General features: G+C 37.1%; 1 long non-coding RNA gene across 1 annotated transcript; it reads right to left on the bottom strand.

Annotated features, from left to right (window-relative positions):
• Window positions 1-666: 666 nt before the first annotated feature.
• Window positions 667-2,157, bottom strand: LOC122967984. The gene is made up of 2 exons (XR_006398734.1): window positions 1,209-2,157; window positions 667-1,029 (listed from the first exon to the last, which is right to left on the bottom strand). It is a non-coding gene; the product is annotated as an uncharacterized LOC122967984 (long non-coding RNA).
• Between the last annotated feature and the right edge of the window lie 3,502 nt (window positions 2,158-5,659).

Below are 5,659 nucleotides of genomic sequence, written 5' to 3'. Positions count from 1 at the left end.
AAAAACACATTTATTTTGCTTCCTTCACTGATCCTTGTAGATTTCTTCTAAATAAAGAGCTCTACTCAAAACACCATTAAAGTACCACTGAAAGATCAAATATTTACACAATACAATATGTAATTTGCTTAATGATGTTGTTCTTAGTTTTTCATTATGTTGTCTGAACCTGATGGTGGTAATGATTTAAGATTTATGGCTGTTACGGAGCTACATTAACAATACCAGTTGACATTTTTTGCAGCGCAGTGTTCTTTGGCCGTGATAATAATCAGTGTTTATATTGTCTCTATTTCTGGTTATCAGGGTCACACACACACATATATATAAATACAAGGACCCAGATTACATCATGCTGCTATTAATGAATTCTTTTTTTGTCGACTGCGTGTTCGGCACTCAAACTGTAAAAGGTTTGGGAAAGAAATGACTCTGTGTGTGTGTTCTTTAACTGTTTTTTTCTGAGGACCAAGTTGACCTAGAGAGTGACAAGTTTTGTCAGGACTTCATTTTTAAAAAGGCGTTTTTGAGGGTTTAACATAGTTTTATGGTTAAGAACTAGGATTGATTATAGGTTAATGTTTAATCTGTGGCCTCATTAGTATAGAAGTGGAGTTACAAACTTGTGTGAAGATGGACATACAGTCTGTACACTACTGTGCAAACGTTTTAGGCACTAAAGTATTGCCATGAATGGTTTTTATTCATCAATTAGCTTCATATAACATGCAGAAAACAGCAGAAATCTAAAATAAATCAATATCTGCTGTGAGCAGCTTTGCCTTTAAACCAGCAGCAGTTCTCCTCAGTGTTTCAGGTACTCGGCAGCTCGGTTGTTCTGCATCTTCTTCTGTGGATTTCGGCGTCTCAGCTGCTTCTGTCTCTTCATGTTAATCCCAGACTGACTCCGTGATGTTGAGATCAGGGCTCTGTGGGGACCAAAACCATCTGCTGCAGGACTCCTTGTTCTTCTTGTTGATGAAGATACTTCTTTATGACTCCGGCTGGATGTTTGGACTAGTCGTCGTGCTGCAGAATGAATTTGGGAACATCTAACGTGCCTGAAACCTTTGCACAGTACTGTATATAAAGCATCTGCATTTTAGAAAATCTACAACTCATTTTGTACAGAAACTCAGGGAAATTTTTAGCAAAGTAACTGTTTTACAACGAGGACAGTGGAACAAATCTCCTCCGTTAATACTCACCTGTCGCTCTAAGTTGAAACCGGTTGACAAGGATGAGGAGATATTAGCCTCACAATAATATATGAGCTATGTTTTTAGCTTGTTAGCATTTCTTAGCACACATTGTGTAAATAAACAACTGACCACTTTCTCTCAGTTTGTGCTACTTCATACCAAACTGCATTTCTTTTGTCCTTGTAGGGAGAGTTTGTATAAATACAGCAACTTTTATTTTCTCCTCCACAGACGCCAGTGAGCCACTTTGTCAGTTTAAACGCTTTCATTTGCAGCTTTATGCACCAGTCAGTCAGTCCAGCGTCCCCTGAAGCCCCACAGTACTTTGTGAAGCAATTTATTCCCACAGAAAAAAGCTTCCCTGCTGTTACCCATAACACCCTTCTCTGCATCAGTTCAGTGTATACGTGTATCTTCAGATACGCGTAATTCCAGCCTCACTGGCAGGAAGACATTTTTCTGTGCCTTCCATGAGACGACGCTATAGTTAAAGACCAGTTAGATTGAGGAACAGACTGGAGTTAAAATAAGTGCCTGATTAAAGGTTTCCTGCAGCTTTTTCTTGTAAACAAACTACTGTAGGTTTACAGTAAGTGTTACTCACTAAAACACTTCTTGGAACATATAGATACGTTTTTCCACTGTAAAAAAAAAATGTGCTAATTATTCATAATTACAGCAACATAAATCCAAGCTGACTGCAGCCTCTGTTCCCCTGAAACAGATTAAACTACAGACTTTTCAAGTCAAGATAGATTTTGGGTGGTGTCACTTCAGCCTGAAAAACTGCGATTCTTTGGCTGCAACTCCTGAACTTAAACTCAACTCATATTATTATTTCTGCCTCTCAGAGCTGTTTATATAAGTGCAGCCTTTATGTCTGTGGTGTATGCCTATCTGTGCATATATATCTGGCTGTGTCCACATGTGTCTGCATGTGTGTGTGTGTGGACGAGGTATTCCTCATGTTGTGGGGACAAAAAGCAAGTCCCCTTAATGTAAATCATTGATATTAGGATGAAGACTTGGTTTAAAGGTAAGTTTAGGCTTATGTGAAGATTAGGGTAAAGCTTAGGGTTAGACAAGAAGTCGATAAGTCTCCGGGAAATGAATGTAAGTCAGTGTAATGTCCTCTGAAGTGATGGATATATGACTGTGTGTGTGTGTGTGTGTTTTGTGTGTGTGTGTGTGAGCAGTCAGGTGAGTCGTCCTGGCTCCAGGCTCATTTCCGCGGCACTAAGAATAACCAGCAGCATGAACAGGCTGTTTTCACTCCCCCCCCCCACTGCCCCCCCTTCTCTCTGATTACAGATAGGACCTCCACCTTCTTATCGCTCAGGTTCCCGAACACGCTGCGTTAAAACACACGCATACACACACACACACACACACAATACAGCCACTCACAGGACACACACACACACTGCAAAAAATAACCATAGTAAGTCCATTTCTTACACGCTTGTACGGTCCTGTAATATCTGCTTGTGTAATTTAGCTTCAGTTTATACATTTCCCACAAAAAGATATAACACATAACATTGACATATTATATTCTTAGTCCAAACATTTGTACCAATGTAACAACAATGCAACAATAAATAAAATACACATAAAATGCTTCCACACCTACTTATTAACCTCATGGTGTTTATTTATTGGCCTGAATATGAGACAATAGTTTTTTTCTGGAAGTTACACTTGAAAAAGTCATGAGTAACACTTTAAGTCTTATTTAGCAATTATAAGCTGTATATAAACATTTATACATCTTTGCATTATTACAGCTGTGTTTTACTATCTTGTCGTTCATTGTTCATACAGCAGCCTCCCCTGATGACTGTTATACTCGTTGATAAGTACATAAATAAACACTTCTGTGCTGCAATGATTAGTCAATTACTTGATTTATTATAATCGAATAATAGTTTTACTAATTGTTCATGTAAAAAGGCCAAAGATTTGTTCTTCCACTGTCAGGATTTGCTGTTTTTTTTGGGACTGTTGGACAAAACAAGACATTTGATGACATCATCTCGTTCTGTGGGAAATTATAACCAGCATTTTTCTCTAATTTCTAATATTTTATGGACAAAATGATTAGAAGAGAAGAATCAGATATAAATGGACAATAAACCATTTATTGACTGTGTTTATTATGTTTACTAACTGACTAATTAACTAACTCTACTATGCAGTTTCACTATGAGAAGCAAAGGATGTCGTGTTTTTTAAAGCTTGATCTGCTATCTCAGCTTTATGGAAGTGAAATACAACGTCGCTTCGGGGGATTATAGATTATAGTAACACTCAGGGGTGAAAGTGTGGATTCAAACAGTGTCCACAGTTCTGCACATACGGAGATGAAGCGATTATTCTGTCGTCATGCGGATAAGTTAGATTTTCCTGTGGGATGAGGTGGGATGATCATTTATACAAGTGGAGGAAAGTCTGCCAGACAGCTGACAGAATTTAATGTTTTCATATGTTGGAAAATTAATTTTTTTGACTTATTTTTGACAAGTTTTCATTTCAGGGAAACAAAACACAGAAACAAGACAGATCTCAGTAGAGAAATCTGTTTTATTTCTTCTTTCTGTTTCAACGAAATTCCTGAGATAAAACATTTGTCAGTAAGTCAAATTATCTCACAACTTTTATTGAGATATTTAGCCTGAACAACGTATATGATGGACATTTTTTGCAGCGGACAGAGAGTCCCTTCCCAGAAAATACACAGTAGATACAATAGATCTCTATCACTGATCCCTGCGCACAAGACTGGAGAGTAAATCGCGACCTCAGAGATTACTGTAATCTTATTACAAACTGAATTCTGTTTAAATTTACTGTACAGTCCTTATAAAACATACATTAGACCACCGCCACGGCTGCTGCAAGGTCATATTTTGATTTGTTGTGTAATACTGATAATAAAATGGAAGTAGAATAATTTAAAAAACATTAAAATGACATTCTGCTTTTGAGACAAAATTAAGAAATTAAAATAAAGAAAAGGATGAATAACTGTCTTTCCTGTGTCTCATAATATTTCTTAATTAACTGTGTTATGATTGATTGAGTGAGTATTTTCTCCTGGATAGTGACAGTTGTCTGTCTCATTACAACAGAGCAGCAGTCACATTAGAATAATTAACACAAAGAGCAGGCGAGGAGGAAACGAGCGTAAACGAGAAAATGTAATTAGAGCTGTTGCTGCACAGCGTCCTGTAACCAGAGCTGGGACATCAATAATTATATGTTGGGAACTGAAGAGTTTTGTTCTTCAACCATTATGGAGATATCACAGCCTGATGTTTACTGTATGTTCACATCAGATCTGTATATTTGTATATTTGGCATCAATCAAAAATTGAATTCTTGCTCTTTGCAAATAAACATCAAACATCAACCCAAAATATTCCCAAACAAGGTCAGAGGCTTTTTCTTTTTTACCGGTTGCTTCCATCAAGAATTACTCACCTCCAGTGTTGTGTGTTGTGCACTACAATACATAAGTAAGTGTAAGTAAGGAACCTACACAAACTAATCGGCTTTCTCAACAAGTGTGTGGAAATTATAGATGTGCAAACTGTTCAAACACATTTGATAACAAGACATTTAATCACCCTCATACAGGAAAGAAATATGACATAAAAGAATTCATTAACTGTCTCTCTACACATGTCATTTACATCTTGAAATGCCCATGTGGCTTAATGTATGTAGGCCAAACAAAGCGCCATCTCAAACTAAGAGTTGCTGAACATAAGGCTGCCATTAGAAATCATAATATGGATTATGCCATCGCTAGACACTGCAAGGAAAAAAACCATGGGTCGGCTACGTCCCTCAAATTTATCAGCATTGAAAGAGTGCGACCCAATCCAAGAGGTGGTAACTTGATTAACCAGCTCTTAAGAAGGGAGGCATTTTGGATTTATGAATTGAATACTATTGAACCTTATGGACTTAATGTAACACAGGATTTGAGTTTTCGTCTGTGATATGTAAATATTAACTTGTATTTCTCTCCACAGGCTATTTGGACTCTTAGGGAGAGATGAACCACTAGGTCCCCATTTAGTGATGTAGAGGGACAACTGTAGGACCTGAAGTCCATTGGGGAATTTAACTCATCCTATTCAGTCAGTTGTTTACAGGATGTAATGAAGTTTAATTATATAAAATGGTGTAATTCTTGTAACTTTGTGCAACATTAATCACGTCATGTTTTTTGTAATATGTATATGTTCACTTTGAGAAAATGAAGACTGTGATAATTAGTCATGTGACTCAGATGTATTTATCACACCTGTAAGTACTCAGCAGTTGTTCGCTCTTAATAAAGTCACAGTAAAGTCGTTACAGTGTGCGGTGGTTAATTTTGATTTTCACATAAGTAAGTGTGTTCATTTGTGAGTTCTTCACTGTATTCATTGTTGAAAATGTTTTGA

This window comes from Thunnus albacares, chromosome 2 (genome assembly GCF_914725855.1).
Source record: "Thunnus albacares chromosome 2, fThuAlb1.1, whole genome shotgun sequence".
Lineage (NCBI taxonomy): Eukaryota > Metazoa > Chordata > Actinopteri > Scombriformes > Scombridae > Thunnus > Thunnus albacares.
Note: the sequence above shows the minus strand (reverse complement) of the source record. Positions and strands in the feature narration are given on the sequence as shown.